Source organism: Chiloscyllium plagiosum, unplaced genomic scaffold, assembly GCF_037043375.1.
Source record: "Chiloscyllium plagiosum isolate Xiang-an unplaced genomic scaffold, Cpla_swu_hap1 HiC_scaffold_1, whole genome shotgun sequence".
Classification (NCBI taxonomy): Eukaryota; Metazoa; Chordata; class Chondrichthyes; order Orectolobiformes; family Hemiscylliidae; genus Chiloscyllium; species Chiloscyllium plagiosum.
In genome coordinates this window covers 37,513,199-37,531,443 of record NW_028270139.1, presented here as the reverse complement: position 1 = coordinate 37,531,443, position 18,245 = coordinate 37,513,199, and the positions used below count along the sequence as shown (strand labels likewise).

Genomic DNA, 18,245 nt, shown 5'->3' with positions numbered 1-18,245 from the left:
TCCATTTTTGGTCCCAAGTTAATCTCATATTCTTGTTTGCTCACATATCATTTTCCTTCCCAGTGTTAAACTACAGAGATTAGGCTTGAACTTGGACATGTCAGAGATAGCATAGTGAACAGAATGCAGAACGACTGATGTGTGCAGGTTATTAAGGTGGGAAGCACATTGTGTGTACTCCATCTGCATGATGTCCAGGTGTGAGATGACAGTGTAACCAGACACTACAGTTAGAAGTTCAAAAGTGACCCCATCATTCTCGATGCAGCCTGTGTAGTTTACGCGCAGAATTAGAGTCAGTGTTAGTCTTTTGTAATTATATTGTAATCCCAACTCATCATATCTGATCTTTAAATTGTTTGCTTTTTAGCTTGTCCATCCACTAGATGTGTGTCCAATTTGTCACTTGCAGATTGAGGGATTGGCCATCAGGAAGGGCATTATGGGAGGGGAGTACCTGGTTGGCTCATGCTTCAGCAGATCTTTTCAAAACCAGGCAGCACTGTGCTCTCATTGGCTCTCCAGTCAGCAGGCAAGACCACAGACGCCTCAACAAAATTTCATTCCAAGATTCACTCCACTAATGCAGTGATAGCATCACTAGTTTTATTTCGATTTGCTATTGTTGCTCCTATTGTTACCACATAATTACAGGATCAAGCTGCAGTTTAGTTGCTTGTTGCTCTAAACTGTCTTCCAACCTCGTGTTATCTCTTGGCATTCTTCCTGGCAATGTGCTATTCCTCTTAACTTTTAAAACACCACATTTTAGTTCAGTTCAAATCAGTTACACACAATGTTTTTTTAACAAATGGTACCCACTCCCATTTCAAGATACCTTAACTACTATTGCTTTGAAATAATTCCACAGGCCGGTATCCAACCACCAAGTCACCGTTTATTTACATGTGGAGAGCCCTTCACAGTGATCCAGCTCCCACAGAGAGCTCTGAGAGTGACCAGAACCTCTGACACTCCTGTTCATATGTCAACAAGGGCTCCCTGATTGGACCAGATTAACAGCTCCAATCAGGGAACTCATTCTATAAGAATTAGAATTAGCTTTATTGTCACATATACTCAAATGAGTACAGTGAAAAGTTTAGAAGTCACCACTTACAGTACCATCTTAGGTACAAAGGTACCTAGGCAAAGCTTCTTCAGTTACAAGATCTTAGAAAATGAAGAAACAAAAAGTCCAGCATTGCATAAATAAAAGTTCAGAACTGTTGTCTTCCAACCCAGTTATCGCTAGCACCTAGCCTCCAGTGGGCCTTGGCTCCAGATCGCGCTGGGCTTCACCTCAAGGTTCATGAGACTGGAGATCGCTCTGGAACCACTTCAAAACCAGGAGACCATGCCAGGCCCAGAAACCATTGCATACTGCTGGAACTCCACTACCTCAGGCCAGGAGGTCGCCATGCTAGGTCTTGTTGTGTCTGTGCTGAGGCTGGGAATCATCAGAAAGAGAGGTAGAAGAAAAAAAGAGAACATAAAAAGAGAAGAGAATGAAAAAGAATGGATGGAGGCAATGAGCTCCAGCTGGAGCTTCCTACTCTGCCGCCATCTTGTCCACCTGGCTGACATTACAATCACTATAGCTTCCTTGCCACACCAGCACAATTGGCCATCCCTATTTAACCCTGAGCAGGTGGGTTACCACCTTCTTGAACCTCTGCGCTCCGTTTGTTGTAGGTTATCCAAGTTACAGGGAAAAGTTCCAGGTGACCTAGCATTAGTGAAAGAGTAGCAATATCGACCCAAGTCAAGATGGTGTATGACCTGGAGAAGCTGTAGGGTTGCAGGGTTCCTGTATGTCTGCTGGCAGAGGTGATAGAAATTATGGATTTGGAAGAAGCCGTCAAAGGAGCCTTGGATAGTGAATAATGGATAGGCTCTATTACCTAGAAGAAAGAGGGCATGAGACTACCATCACCTCCAAGATTCCCGCCGAGTCGAACACCTTGCTAACTTGAATATGTATAAATCATTGTTTCTGATGGTCCTTATCTTCCTACTTGGCAACAATGTGGAAGCATGCTCAATATGTAATCATTCAAGAAGAAGACCTATAATCAGCTAAGGATAAGGCATTAATGCTGATCATGCCAGCAACTCCCACAACGCATGAGTAATTATATTAAAATGACCTGGCATGCGTGGGACCTGGGACTATCACAAATGCGGAAGGAGCTGGTGTTTGCAGACATTGAAACAAGTTCACCCTCTGCATTAATGATGGACATCTCTCGAAGACTCAGCAGTATGTGAAAGGAACATCACTGCTTTCCCGATTACGAATGTAAGTTTGTGAACTGACACTTAAAAATTGTTTCTTTATACAAGTAATATTAGGAAGTTAGTAAAGCTTTGAAGGATCCAGGTGAGAACCTTCCTGTGAAAGTTTTGTGCTCTGGCAAAATGGTCACTTAGAAACATCAATTTGAAACAGACTTTCCCTGGTTTCTGCATGAATTTAAACCGCCTGAACTCCCAGAATGTCTACTGTCACAATAACATCGCATGGACTCTAAGCTTCACATTAACCAAAGATTTATGATTTAGCACTCGACAGACCTGCTAAAGTGGATCACAAATGGCTATGGCTTTCAATGTTATATGTTGTGTCCCAATTCATGAGTTCAACAGCTGCAATTCCTATGTTCACACAAGATATTACACTTAAACCTGGTGTCAGGCTGCGAACACTCAGAGCTGACCTTAATATTTCACAGAGCAAAGTCAGTTATGGACCATCCTCATCCTGGGCTAACTTTTACAATCCTGCCTCTTAGAGCTTGTTTGCAAAGGACTGAATTTATGTAGTTGATAATTTGAGGAACAGTCTGTCTGTCCACCCTTTCCGAATCAGCTGTTTTTGTTCATTTTTTAAAACAACAATTTACATTTACATAGAACCTTTAACATAATAAAACGTCCCAAGGCACTTGGTAGCAGCACCAGAAAGCAAAGTATGATACCTGACTACATGAGCAGTTATTACCACAAATGACGAAAAGCCCAATAATTTGCATTTTAAGCAATGTCTTGGGGAGCTGGACAGGAGAGGCAGAGAGAAATTCCAGAACGTGGGACCTGGCCAACTGAAGACATGGCCAATAATGGCAGAATGAGTAAAATCAGAAATGCAGACAAGGCAAGAAATAAAAGAGCACAGATATCTTGGGGGACTGTGAGGATAGAAGGGATACAGAGTTGGTCGAAGAGCAAAAAGAGGTTTACTTTAAAATCAAGTAAGTTAAGACAAAGGCAGCAGAGTTTTTGTTTGGAGGTGGAGGTGGGCTGTGTTGGTGACGGGCAATGAATATCAGGTTGGAAGCTTATATCAGAGTCATATGTGAACCCAAGGTTGTGAACAGACTGATTTGATCTCAGTTTACTGCTAGGGAAAGAGGTGGAATTTATAGCTCATGAACAGAGTTTAGAGCAGGGATTGAAAACAATAGCTTCTGTCTTTCCAATACTTCCTTGGAGGAAAACATTGACTGCTAGGTGTGAAGTGCCATCTGGGAAACTGGAGTATAACAGGAATATAACAACAAAAGTAACTGGTTACCCTCTATTTGATCATGAGCATTCTGTATGATATCTCTATTAATCTTCAAAAGTAGGAGGAAGGAATCAAGATGAGAAATGAATTACAATTTGTACATCAGCCCTAGTTTTACTGCAAGTTGTATTACTGCATTCCCCAGTAGGCTTTCACTCAGTTCCCCCCTTGCCACCTGACAGTGAATTGAGGACCTCCCAAAGCTGGACTTACAGCTCTGTTCTTCTTCTATTACTTGGGTTAAACATAGTGATGTTCATCATGTAATTTAAAGACATAGGAAAAAGTTGCAGCAGTAAACCATTCAGTCTATTGAGCCTGCTCTGCTATTCAATATGATCATGGAGTCATATATCAGCTCCATTTTCCTACCCACTCCCTCTATTGCTGATTCTTCAAGAGGCCAAAAATATCAGTCTTAAATATATTCAATAATGACGCATCCAGAAATCCCTGAATTAGAGTATTGCAACCTTGAATGTTTCATTCTCATCTTTCATTCTCAAAACCCTAATTTAGTCAGACTCTCATCATGGGTCAACCTTTTCATCCCAGGACACTGCACCATTCCAGTGCAAGGAGAGGTGGACGCCAGCATTATGTTCAAGTAGCCTTCACCAAAGTCATTTGCTTTCCTAATTGTTTATTGTCCCTGCATGCTAAGTTCGCAAATAAATCAGCTGTGATTCGACAAAAGGCAGAGCACACTTCATTTTGGATCTAATTACCATAACGTTGGCAGAAAATACAAAAACCAGAAACCTGTCTCACTTATGCATAACATATTATGAATAATATTTGGATTCACTGGAAATAGCAGTTTATCATCTGAAATTATTTACAATCTAGCTGAGCTTCCATGCTTTTCACTTTATTGTGTTAATAAGTGGCTTAGCAATGACATTTACAGCACAATAAAAATACTTCATTGAAGCCATTAGAGGTTGTGATTCATTTGAGAATTCTTTGAACTATATAGCAACACAGATCTAACACAGTCTGAGGGTTAAATGTGGATAATGGTGGAAAAAGTGCATTTTTGACCAGTTGTCATCTAAGGAAGGATAGAAAGGGAGGCAAGGGAGGAGGGGGAGTGGCATTTTTGATAAGGGATAGCATTGCAGCTGTGCTGAGGGAGGATATTCCTGGAAATACATCCAGGGAGGTTATTTGGGTGGAACTGAGAAATAAGAAAGGGATGATCACCTTATTGGGATTTTATTATAGACCCCCCCAATAGTCAGAGGGAAATTGAGAAACAAACTTGTAAGGAGATCTCAACTATCTGTAAGAATAATAGGGTAGTTATGGTAGGGGATTTTAACTTTCCAAACATCGACTGGACTACCATAGTGTTAAAGGTTTAGATGGAGAGGAATTTCTTAAGTATGTACCAGACAATTTTTTGATTCAGTATGTGGATGTACCTACTAGAAAAGGTGCAAAACTTGACCTAATCTTGGGAAGTAAGGCAGGGCAGGTGACTGAGGTGTCAGTGGGGGAGCACTTTGGGGCCAGCGACCATAATTCTATTAGATTTAAAATAGTGATGGAAAAGGATAGACCAGATCTAAAAGTTGAAGTTCTAAATTGGAGAAAGGCCAATTTTGACGATATTAGGCAAGAACTTTCGAAAGCTGATTGGAGGCAGATAGGTAAAAGACAGAGGGTGGTGGAGGAGGGTTGTTTTTCAGGCTGGAGGCCTGTGACCAATGGAGTGCCACAAGGATCGGTGCTGGGCCCTCTCCTTTTTTTCATTTACATAAATGATTTAGATGCGAGCATAAATGGTACAGTTAGTAAGTTTGCTGATGACACCAAAATTGGAGGTGTAGTGGACAGCGAACAGGGTTACATCAGATTATAACGGATCTGGACCAGATGGGCCAATGGGCTGAGAAGTGGCAGATGGAGTTTAATTCTGATAATGCAAGGTGCTGCATACTGGGAAAGCAAATCTTCGCAGGACTTATACACCTAATGGTAAGGTCCTAGGGAGTGTTGCTGAACAAACAGACCAAACAGCTCCTTGAAAATTGAGTCGTAGGTAGATAGGATAGTGAAGAAGGCATTTGGTATGCTTTCCTTTATTGGTCAGAGTATTGAGTACAGGAGTTGGAAGGTCATGTTGCGGCTGTACAGGACATTGGTTAGGCCACTGTTGGAATATTGCGTGCAATTCTGGTCTCCTTCCTATCGGAAAGATGTTGTGAAACTTGAAAGGGTTCAGAAAAGATTTATAAGGATGTTGCCAGGGTTGGAGGATTTGAGCTATAGGGAGAGGCTAAACAGGCTGGGTCTGTTTTCCCTGCAGTGTCGGAGGCTGAGGGGTGAACCTACAGAGGTTTACAAAATTATGAGGGGCATGGATAGGATAAAGAGACAAAGTCTTTTCCCTGGGGTCAGGGAGTCCAGAACTAGAGGGCATAGGTTTAGGGTGAGAGGGGAAAGATATAAAAGAGACCCAAGGCGCAACTTTTTCACGCAGAGGGTGGTACATGTATGGAATGAGCTGCCAGAAGATGTGGTGGAGGCTGGTACAATTGCAACATTTAAGAGGCATTTGGATGGGTATATGAATAGGAAGGGTTTGGATATGGGCTGGTGCTGGCAGGTCGGACTAGTTTGGGTTGGGACATCTGGTCAGCATGGATGGGTTGGACCAAAGAGTCTGTTTTCATGCTGTACATCTCTATGACTATGACTCTATAAATACATTTCTAAGTTTTACTGTGAGTAGGGACTATTCTGATGCAGTAAATAGCAGTACTTTTGATTAAATGTAGAGGTTGGTTTTCACCTAAGTGGGAATCCAAGAATTTTTGTGCTGCTGAATCTGTTTTCGGTAACAGACACCTGCCTCTAGTCCAATGGCTCTACATTATTGGCCTATAGAAATTTTCATACAAGTGCAATTAGAAGTGTTGAGATCAGTCTGGCCACACTCTGCAATATCGTGTCACTGGAGTGGTGAAGATTACAAAGGCACAGTTCACAACTTTGCTTCATTACAATGATTACCACAGAGGCCCCAGAGGAGGAAGGCATCTAATGGGAGCAGGGAAAGCAGGTAGACAACCTTAAAGTATGTGATCAGAATGTAGATGTCAACCTCCTGCAGCATGTAAGATCCGTCTTGATCGGAAAGACCTTCTTTCTACTCACTACATTATCAGTTTCTTTTCCTTCTGACCTCAAATGTGTTGCCAGGGTTGGAGGGTTTGATCTATAGGGAGAGGCTGAATAGACTGGTGCTGTTTTCCCTGGAGCATCAGAGGCTGAGGGGTGACCTTATAGAGGTTTATAAAATCATGAGAGACATGGAAAGGACAAAGTCCCTGAATAGACAAAGTCTTTTCCCTGGGGTGGACAAGTCCAGAACTAGAGGGCATAGGTTTAGGGTGAGAGGGGAAAGATATAAGAGACCTAAGGGGCAATTTTTTCACGCAGAGGGTGGTACGTGTATGGAATGAGCTGCCAGAGGAAGTGGTGGAGACTGGTACAATTGCAACATTTAAAAGGCATCTGGATGGGTATATGAATATGAAATGTTTGTGCCAAGTGCTGGCAAATGGGCCTAGATTGGGTTGGGATATCTGGTCGGCATGGACGATTGGGCCACAGGATCTGTTTCTGTGCTGCACATCTCTATGACTATCTAACTTACAGCAGCTATCAATCATTCTACTACAAATTCTCTTTAATTTTGCCAAGTTATTAGACTGTATACAACAACTTGAATGCAATCATACATTTGCACAGAATTATGAATTTGTACTCCATAGATCTTTTCATTGACTTTGTCATTTCTTGTTTTTCTTTTCTACATTATCTCACAGACCCCCCAGTAAACAGTGTGTTATCTATCCACTCATTCAACTGACCTTGCTATATCCTCCCGATATTCTCTACATTCCCCTTCAAAATTGAGCAACCAGTCTACTTTAACAGCATCAGCAGAGTTTAATATTGTGCTTGTTACACCCAAATATAATCATCTACATGCATTGAGGACAAAAGCAGACCCAGCACCATTTCTAACTATTTTCTAATCCAAGCAATATCTATTTTGTCCTTGTTTCTTTTTTGTTAACCAACTTTCTTCCCATGCTACATTGCTTTTTATCACAAGCCTGCATTTTAACAAACATTTGACATGATACATTATTAAATATATTGTGAAAACCCATATAAACCACATTCTTTCTAACTGCAACATGGATACATGATAAAAGGCAAACATTTCTGCAGTTTCTGCATTCCACAGCTGTTGTGTTTGATGCTGCAGTGCCTTATTTCACAATCTAGAAGTACTCCCCAGTTGATGTGTTTTATGTATACAGACATTCTCATTCACACCATCCTTTGTAAAAAGTATGCAAAACATTTATATCATATTTTCATCCTCCATTAATTTGATCTCCCTTTATTTTCATGTAATCATTTTGTAATCATCATGTAACTCTTACTACGCCTATAAAAGTCCTTATTATTTCCTTTTGTATTACCTATTAACCTAGTTCAATATCCCATTGTAGACCTTTTAATCACGCTTTCTATATTGCTCTTTGGAGAAGGAGATTGGAGTAGCTGAAGATCAGAGTTTGGATGGAGTGGTACACAGGTTTTGGAAGCTAGTTTACTTGTATTTGACATGGTCCCTCAACACACAAAAGATCAGAAACAAAGAATTACAATGAACCTGCAGCTGGCACTGACCCATTGATTTCCCTGTCCTGATTTGTTCCAATGGTCCCTCCTTATGGGACATGAGAGACAGAGATCCTCCAACTTTGGCCAATGTTTATGCCATTGACTTCCTTGGAACATTATGGAATATACGAGAATGACGTTGTGCTGTCACGAAATATATTAAAGCGTAAATGTTACCAGAACAATAGATACTTTTAAAAAAAATTAGTTCTGTGGCAAATGTATAGAAGGTCAAGAGAAACCAGGTAGACTCTTTTGCAGATGTACCTTTTGAACCACATGTTGTTCCAATATTTTCTATGCTCAGGCAATGCAATGTGTCTGGCCATTCGCCTAGGCAATCTTCCCCTCCTGTAGGTCAGGTATTGAGTGACAGACTATTCCCAGGTGACGGCTGAGGGCTTCAGAGCTTTCTTGATAATATTGCAATGCTCTTGGAACACTTTAACACAGTGAAGGAAAGGCGGCCAATGTGATTAATACAGTCTATTTTGGAATATTGTAAATAAACCCTCTTAGATTTGCTTGGTCTAATCATTAAACCCCTTGCAACGCTGAGAGAATGCTCATGAAAAGTGGCTCTGTTATCGCTAATCCATTAGCATCACCTTTAGATGGCCTTTCTCTCTCTCTGAACCTGGCAAACATCAGCCCTCAGCTTTAAAAACAAACAGAAACTGCTGCAAAATCAGCAGGTCTGGCAGCCTCCGTGGAGAGAAATCAGAGTTAATGTTTCGGGTCCAGTGACCCTTCTCCAGAACTTCAGCTTTACTTGTGCTAAGAACATATTTAGTGAGAGCCTCCAGTAGCACAGGGGCTTTGTAACCTCCAGCTGACCACTGTACCATTCCCTAAAGATTTTCACACCTCATCAACAAAGCAAGATGCTGAGAGCTAATGCCTTATCCTTTAAGGTGCCATAAATACTTCACTCCTGTAGCAAATGAAATTCTTGCACTTTCCTAGATTTCTGTTGGAAATGTTGACAACACCTCGAATACTTCCTATCTGAATTAGACCGAGATCACTGAGGGCAGGACAAGGTCAGTCAGGCAACAAAAAGTCTCATCTGCTACAGAAAAAAATCTTGGTTTCAACGATAAAAGAACAACTATCTGGCTGAACTAATGGTCAAATAATAAAGGAAGAAAACTGAATGCAAAACTAAAAGAGGGCACAAAGAGAAAATATCTGACTTTATAAAAGTTGCCATACTTTGTGTTAATGACCCTTTGGCTGCACATGATGGAAAGCTATCAAACTGAAGTGTTAACTGTTTCTCTCTCCAATGGCACTGCCTGACCTGCTATGTATTTCTAACATTTTCTGATTTATTTTTCAAGTTTCCAACATCTGCAATAATTTTGTATTTCTATCATGTTCTCTCTTCAGGTGACATCTGAGGGCTGTGGGGCCTGTACTGCACTGGAATGTTCTATCTCCTATCTGTAAATATGTACTTTTCTGCAGTGGTTGTTAGGCAGTGATCTGAATGGACAATTCTGTCTGATTTATTACCCGCTTCTTACTCTAACTTGCTCTGACTGAAGTCATTGCAGAGTAGAACTTTCTGGAACGTGCAGTTTAGTTTTAGAATAAAATGCTGTCATTTCGAACCAGGCGTTTTAGATCCAGAAGGTGAGGCGTTTGCTGCAGGGGCATTGTCATGGGGTTTACAATACCTTTGTTTGTCTCAGGTACATGTGGATATTCCGTTAATGGTGTGGGGAAAAGAAATGAAGCAAAGTTAAAGATTTCTCATCTTCCCCTTTCTAACACTTAAAGGGGCAAGCCATTCTTCTTCAGCACAAATAGTAATATCTAACAAGTTGAAGATTTCAGGTTGGACATGAAATGTTAATTTGACGCTAATGTGCTTATAATGAGCACGTGTGCACATTTGGACATAGAGGCCATTCCGACCCTAAAGTCTGCACTGTCCTTTAATAAGATCATGGCTGCTCTGATTGTGTCCTCCCTCCCACAATCCTGCCTAGTGACAATAACTTGGATGCCCTTGCTCATTAAGAATGTTCATCAAGACCAATGGTAGTTGCACAGGAGCCAAAAAAAGGGGGAAAACCCCAAAATTGATTTTTTTCTGGACACAAAAAAGGTTGAAAGTTTTCTAGTAACCCCAATTACATTGAATCCCCTGTGAAATGGACCTTCTGTATATTGTATTTGAAAGGCTATGTGTAACATCAGTCCAGACACACCATGTTTTGGTTTCAACAATGCTTCTAAACACAGGCACCCTGTGTAGTGTCTTGTCATATCACTGCACTGTACTACAGCAGTGGGATGACTTCCTGTATCTTCAATTTCCCAAGCAGAGAGACTCCTGTCTCACCAAAGCTATCGATCAGATGAATTTAACTGAAATCTGGGGGTTGAAATTGAGCTGTGAATTAGCTTTACACAGGCTTTTATAAAATTCCCAAATGTACTATTTTAACCCAGGTTGTTAACTCAAAATGGCTCCAGAAAATAAATGCAAAGCCTGCACTTTTTGCACACACAGAAGGATGTCAAACTCTAACTCTGAGTCATATTTTGACTTCTCCAAGTGACAACATCCATGCCGTTAATTATAAATGCCTGAAGGAGGGACAGCTTGGGCTGAGTTTTCTGGTTATTTTACGGCTAGATTTCCTAATTACACCCAACCAGTCTTCTCACCATATCTTGCCAAATTTGTGGGATTAGTTACTTGCCTCACCCCTACAGCACCCTCCTCATCCAATTACTGTGCACCATTCCCAGAACGACTCATCACTGCTAGAATATTCTGGAATTGAGCTGCATCTCTTGCACTCATGTCATCTTTAAAAGCTCCTTGGAGAGACCAGGCAAGCACTGTCAGTTCAGAGCTGCCCTGCATGATTTCTGACACTTCTGCCTGACATGGCAAACCAGGGAAATTTGGTGCCTCACCTTGCAGGCAGGGACCTGGAGGTCCTGCTGGACAGAATGGTGCACGTCCCCCTCCTGGCATCAGCAGAGGAGGCCTTCTCTCCCCTAGCTCCTCACAAACCTCTCTGTCTTAAAGAGCCTCAAAGATTTGACCTCCACAACCCTCTGCGGCAACGAGTTCCAAAGATTCACCACCTTCGGCTGAAGAAATTCTTCCTCGTGTCAGTTCCAAAGGGTCGCCCATTCAGTCTGAGGCTATGCCGTCAGCTCCTAGTCTCTCCTATCAGTGGAAACATCTTCTCTATGTCCATTCCATCCTGACCTCTCAGTGTTCTACTGCACCATCAATGTAGGAGAAAGGCCAAGCACATTCTCCATTCCACCAGTGTAAATGTCACTGGCTTCTCTCACTCTGTCTCAGGTACTGTACCCTTCTCCCACAAACCCATAGCAGGAGTAGGCCATTCAGCCCCTCGAGCCTGTTCCATCATTCAAGAGGAGCATGGCTGATCTGTGTCTAACTCCACATACCTGCCTTTGACTCCTATCCTATAACATCTCAGATTTAAAATTAACAACTGGTTTTGCATCCACTGCCATTTTCAGAACAGAGTTCCGAACCTTGACCACAACCCCTTGTGTGTAAAAAGGCTCATACTTTACCACTCTCACAATTGCCTGTCATGTCTTCCCTCGCATGCTCTTACCCAGCCCATCCCTGACAACACCAACCTTGTATGCCCTCAGCACTGCCTGCTCACTCGCTTGGCACATCTCCCTGCTGGCATCAGAGGTAACAACTGTGCCACCCACTTTCATTTCCCTCAATACCTACCTGCCTGTCTCATTCTAGGAGGGAAACAGTCCAGAATTGGACACAAAGTCAATACCACCTTTTTGTAAAGAACGTCCTGACTCTGACTATCCCGAGCGTTGCCTGACTGTGTTCAAGCCACTGGACTGGTATAGGAGGCTGCCCTATACTTACTGTGCTGGGACCTCTTGACTCTTTCTCTCGATTTGATTGTGGACTGCTCCGAACCATGACAAGCATTGTGCCTGTGTCAAACAGTAAGGCCAGACAGAAGTTTATATAAGCCTGATATCTCTGGCTGAGGGGACAAAGTATGAAAAGCCCAGTAAAGAAAGCATGTGGACTACAGGGGTTCAAGAAGACAGCTCACCACCACCGCCGAGGGTAACTAGGATAAGCAATAAATGCTGGCCCAGTCAGTGATACCCACATCGCACAAAAGAGTAAAAAAAAGAAATGTAAGACTGGGATGTTGTGTTCATCCAGATTGATTCAGTGTGACTGAATGCTATGACAGCAAGTGGATAGACCAGAGATGTAACCTTGCCCAGGCTATGAGCTGGGTTTGTGTCTGAGTGCAGAGTCCATGCTGCAACATTACAATGCACTGTAGCCCAATGGCACCTTAAAGCACAGAAGCATACACTACATGAGCCAGAGATGTGCTGTGAGCATTCTTAGAGGCTGGCACATGTTGATGCCAATGTCCATGAACATGGGATTCATAGTGCCAACAGAGCATGGTCTGAGATGCTGGTCCAACATGAAGGTTTTTTTTGGAGCAAACGTTGAGTCACTGGCACTTCCTCTATCTCCCATGTTAAGAATTCTCAATGTCTATCTTCTTGGCACACTTGTTAAGATAGGAAGCTGAATATTAATAAGATTAGATGTGCCATTAATAAGGCATTTATCAAGCTGTAATCCTCTTTGTTTGGCAACTGGCTGCAATCTAGCAAGGAACTTGCCACAGCTCTCGATACATGCATAACAGTTACAGCGACATTGAGCTAAACCTTGCCAGAGTTCTTGCCCAATTCTGCCACAAGTCTCACTATAGCCTACACCATTCAGGCCCCTATCAGATTCCAGTTGGTGTCAGTATATAATGCAATTAGTTTGAGGGGCCCAGAGAAGAGAATTGAAGAAGAAATTGTGGAAAATATTGATTGAACAATCGACAACAAGTCCAATGTAGAGATTTACAGGTCAGACCAAATGGGTTAGGTAGAGTTCTAAACAGTGCATGCTTGTACAGGCATTTTCATAGTATGTGGGCAGTTATTAGTTGTTTTATCTTATTTTGTGCAGTTTACTGCAATTTGTTTTCATTGTAAAATGCATGGTAATTCTTTCTCCATTGTAGCATCTTAGGTAAATTTAGAATAATGTGTAGGTAGGTAATAGACCACCCCTTAGACTTTTAATTTGGTCCTTTCATTTTCAAAATTCTCTTTCTTAAGAACTCTGCTTTCAGTCAATTCATGATTAGTTTCACAATACAGTGTCTATCTCTGTTTCCAGTTGAACTAATGGTGCCCAATAAGACAGTTTTCCCTTCTAATTGTGCAAGCAACAGAGTGGTTCATTTTTATCACAAACTTCACTTTTAACACAAAGCAGCTAACCTATTTAAGTTTCAAACAGCAACATTCCAAATGAGATTAACTAGCGGCAAAATCGTTGAAATATAGATTGGTTTTATTCACCTAATTTGCCTTTCAATAATTGTTAACCTGCGATTCAACAAAACATAGGCCTGTATCTTTTTAAATAAATATATACTTTCTTCATTTTTACCCTTTTAATTGAGTTGGTCTTGCCTGCTTCCATATCAGACTCAGTGGCAGACTGCAGTTGAAAACATGAAATGAAGGGAATACAGAGACTGAATCTTGCAAGTTCCCTACCTCCCTCCCTCATATCCCATCGCACAATTTAAATGGTATTCCAGGTAGAGCAACAGGGTTGGTACTTGAATTGGACTAAAAGTAACATATCTGCAGTTAGCAAGGCGTTGATTGTGCAGCGTTCCCCTATCAATTAAGACATGGCACTCTGTAATTCTTTTCTGATGACCTATTGAGTAAACAGACCATGACACTGGCATTCCAAAATGTTGACCCACTATCCTACTATCATCTTAATAGGAGAACAGTCAGAAAAAAGCACTTTTTTTTACCGTTGATGCTATTAATCTGGTGCCAGGAGGAGAGGAGAGTGGGGGATGGGATCTGCTCCAGTCACAGGCAAAATTAATTAGAATTTCCAGGTGCCTATGTTATGGTTGTTGAGTCATAAACACCAGAAAGGGTCCAGGTTTACACTCCGATCTATATTGACTCAGCTGACTACATAAAACCTTTGCAGCACAGAAGGAGGCCACCTTGTCCATCATTGCAAGTTGTGAAAAAAGTTCCATTCCACCAGTATTTCCCCACAGCCTTGCAATACTGTCATTTCATACACACATATATATATATTTGATTCCCTTTGGGAGAGTTACCAGTGAATCTGGTCCATCTGTGGCAATAGATCAGAGAATCTGATCTCCAGCATCTGCAGTCCTCACTTTCATCTGTGGCAGTAGCATGCATACTTCAACATATCTGTGCTTCAGGGTAAAAACCAAGACTTTCTACTTGAGACCGGGATTTAATGATCCCTGCTGGCAAATGCAAAAGTGTGGATGCCAGGTGAGAGCAGGACCTGGCCCAGTGGTGATGTCTTTTTGAGGGAATGTTGTAGGGAACAGGACAGTGTTCCTTTTAAAGGAAGCCATCATTGCAGGATGTTGAAACAGCAGCTCCAGCTTGCATTTCAGGAGACAGTGAATATTCCATTCCCCCGAGTACCAACACTGACAGACCTCTGCCTGAGAAATACGCTGAGGGAGGAGTTGGGAACCCATGTCACTGGGTCATCAGATTAAGGAAAAGTGGTATGCACCTATGTCCATACATAAAACTAGGCCACATTTGGAAAAGGAAGGGAAAAAAATCTTATTTCACTGCGCAATGGTCACTAAGCACAGTATTGCCAATCATTGCAATATATAATGGATAAATCAGCTTTTTAAAAAATAAAGTTACTAATGATGTGAAACCGTCAACAAAGGAAATCACATTAAACTTATTTTAGGCTTTATATCTTCATTGTCATTATTTCAAAACGTTTTCACAAAATTTCCATCATGCAGATGTAGAGTGCCTCCAATAGATAGAAAGATCTTATTACGTACACTCTGATTAGATCTTGTTTGTAATAAAGCCACTTACACTGCACCACATCTCGTTTTTTCAACTATTTCTTTTTCAATGTATCATGGATGTCAAAATATCAATGGATCTGCCAGCAGTTGAGACCATAATAAATATTTTAACCAGACTGCAATCCATCTGCTTACTTACATCACAGAGTTCAAATCACAGATTTAAAATAAAAACTTAATTGATGAGACATTCCAGAAACAGTAACATTTTGGGACAAACATTGCTCAAGCTGATTTTAAATAATATTGCTTTAATATTTCTCAGGGGGGTAATCAACTTGTGGGCTCCAGCGTTTATTGTTAATTACATCCCATCAGCCACATTCCTTAGCAGTTCCACTGACCCTGGATGGAGACCCTTAACACGTTGTGTAACCTGAAGTTTCACATATCATATTCTGACAGCAAAGGAGACAGCAGGGACTGCTTCCCATAGGTGCCAGTGACACCAGGCCACATTGGTGACACCTACGTTGCACCAAAGAAGTTAGACACTGTATTCTGAGCTGGATTCTTGCCATCAATACTACAGTGAATATCTGATTAGTAGATGCCAACACCCATTTGCAGGCACACATGTGTAAGGATATCAAATCAAGGACAACTTACAGAGAGCCAGGAAGATTTTTATTCCCACAGAATAGAAGATCGGATAATGAATGTTTGATGCCAGAATTAACCATTGGGCGGACAGCTCAGTCATGCCAGAAGCTGCTGAACCAATCTGACCTGATCAATTACTAAAGTACAGTAACGACCACATTGGCATCGAACACAACACATCAGCATCGCCACGCACCAGCTGCTTCCTGGTTTGTAGCAATGCCTCTCATCTGACCGATTCGACTTTTACAGCCTACCACGAACAATTGGCATTTTAAAAAGACACCTACCGTGGGACAGTCGAAGAGTGTGGAACCTGGCTGAGGAGTGGGGAGCGGAGGCACAAGCGGAGAGGAACTGCTCACACACCCGAACAATTCAGAGCCATAAACCCTGCAGCAGAACCACCAGCCCAGGGAGGAAGTAGATTTAAAATAAGCTGTCACTTTCCAGAAAAGTTCCCCCCCCCCTCTCTTTTTTGACTGTTCAGACCATCTGTATCGACAAAGTCCCGAGGGGTGAATGGGGGGGGTTGGGGAGCCGCTACCTTATTTACAGTTCTAGAGTTCAGTGGCATCCAATTGGAAAGTAACAGCGTTTTGCAGTTTAACTGGAGAGAGACAGACAGACAGATGAAGTGTGTTTGTTTGTCTCTTAGATGATCTCTTGTGTGTGTGTATGCTAGACGAGACCTCAATAGTCCTGTACTGACAGCCTTCAAGCTCTGCTCCAGGTTTCAGATTTCACAAGCAGTACCAATCCAGCCGGTGCTATGGGGAGACCGCTTCTGTTAGAATAACTCACTGCTCACACATTCTCAAGATCACCCGCGCTGGTCCTTGCAGCCACTTTCCAGTGCGTTTAACTGCTGTTTAACTGTTTCGCGGCCCCAGAGGCTGGCGTCAGCTGTAGTGAGCTCTCCCTGAGAAAAGAGCTCAGGCGTTTCCAGCTGTCCAGAGGATTGGAGTTGTTGCATGAAGGAATGGCTATTCTAACAAGCATACTGTGCTGATGAGCGGTGTCATGTGCGAACGTTACTCCAAAGTACTTCCGCAGAAATGCTGCTCTCCAGCACAGGCTAGGTGCTGCCGTCACAGCTTTGACATCAGGTCTAAAACTTTTGCAAAATAAATGTTGAGAGTGGTTAAGAATGCGCTTGCTGTTTTAAAACCTACAAGCTGACAGTTTTTTTTAAATGGGCAAACCAGGCAAAAATATTTAGTTATGACAGCTATTTGCTCTTAAGTTTTTTTCTCTGGTTTGGTATGTAATTGCAGCTTAAACACAATCTTGTCTGTACTTCCTCAGTTTGATGTATACCTCCAGCATTTTCAAGCTATTTTCAGAAGTTCCAGCATCGATCTGTAGCATTTTGTACTTTTTCTTTAGAGAGGGAATTGTAAAGGGAATGAGCGTTGTTACATCTTCCTTAAACATTAGACTCGAAGACAATCGTGCTTTCTGTTCACGTCTATATCTTCATTTCCTGACCAGGACAGTATTGGCCTGGAACTCAATGTCAAACGTTTTCTCGGACTTTGCAAATAAAACTATATACATTTACTTTTAAAATTACGATAATTTTAGTTGTTCAAAATTCCTTCAGTTCGGATTCAGATCTTTGTTGTGTGGTATTAAGACACTGATCACAAGGTAGTGGTACCTGGTCCATGGGTAATCAATTGGAATAATACTGTAACCAGAACTGCATGGACATCATCCAGCAACATTATTTCCATCAACCTGCAGAAATCCAAGGAACTGTCCTCCCTTAAAGCATACATCGTTAACCAGTTTGTCAAGAAACAGGGAAACACATCAATGGGCAAAAGAGCCAATCAATACTCTTTGGTCCCAAACATCCCAGTCTGACCTGACACAAATGGTTTGACTTTGGATCAAATTGTCCTTTTTTAAAAATGCTGCTTTCAGTACATCAAAGTCCCCTATCATTTTGTTTTGACTGTACAACTCACTGGGCCAGACTTATCATCTATCTATAAATGCTCTTGAGAAAGTATTGGCGTGCTACCTTCTTGAACCATTGCAATCCATGGGGTGTCAGTGCACCAACAGTGCCATAGAGTCATAGAGTCATAGAAATGTACAGCATGGAAGCAGACTTTTCGGTCCAACCCGTCCATGCCGACCAGATATCCCAACCCAAACTAGTCCCACCTGCTAGAACCCGGCCCATATCCCTCCAAATCCTTCCTATTCATATACCCATCCAAATGCCTCTTAAATGTTGCAATTGTACCAGCTTCCACCACTTCCTCTGGCAGCTCATTCCATACACGTACCACCCTTTGCGTGAAAAAGTTGCGCCTTAGGTCTCTTTTATATCTTTCCCCTCT

The 18,245-nt window shown here is 41.8% G+C and overlaps 1 protein-coding gene across 1 annotated transcript in view; it reads right to left on the bottom strand.

The window, feature by feature from the left end:
• The window catches only part of arhgap24 (Rho GTPase activating protein 24), a 453,346-nt gene extending 436,583 nt beyond the window's left edge, over window positions 1-16,763 (bottom strand). Inside the window, exon 1 of the mRNA XM_043696029.2 lies at window positions 16,179-16,763. The gene's annotated coding sequence lies outside the window, so the exon portion shown is untranslated. The remainder of the gene's footprint in view (window positions 1-16,178) is intronic.
• Between the last annotated feature and the right edge of the window lie 1,482 nt (window positions 16,764-18,245).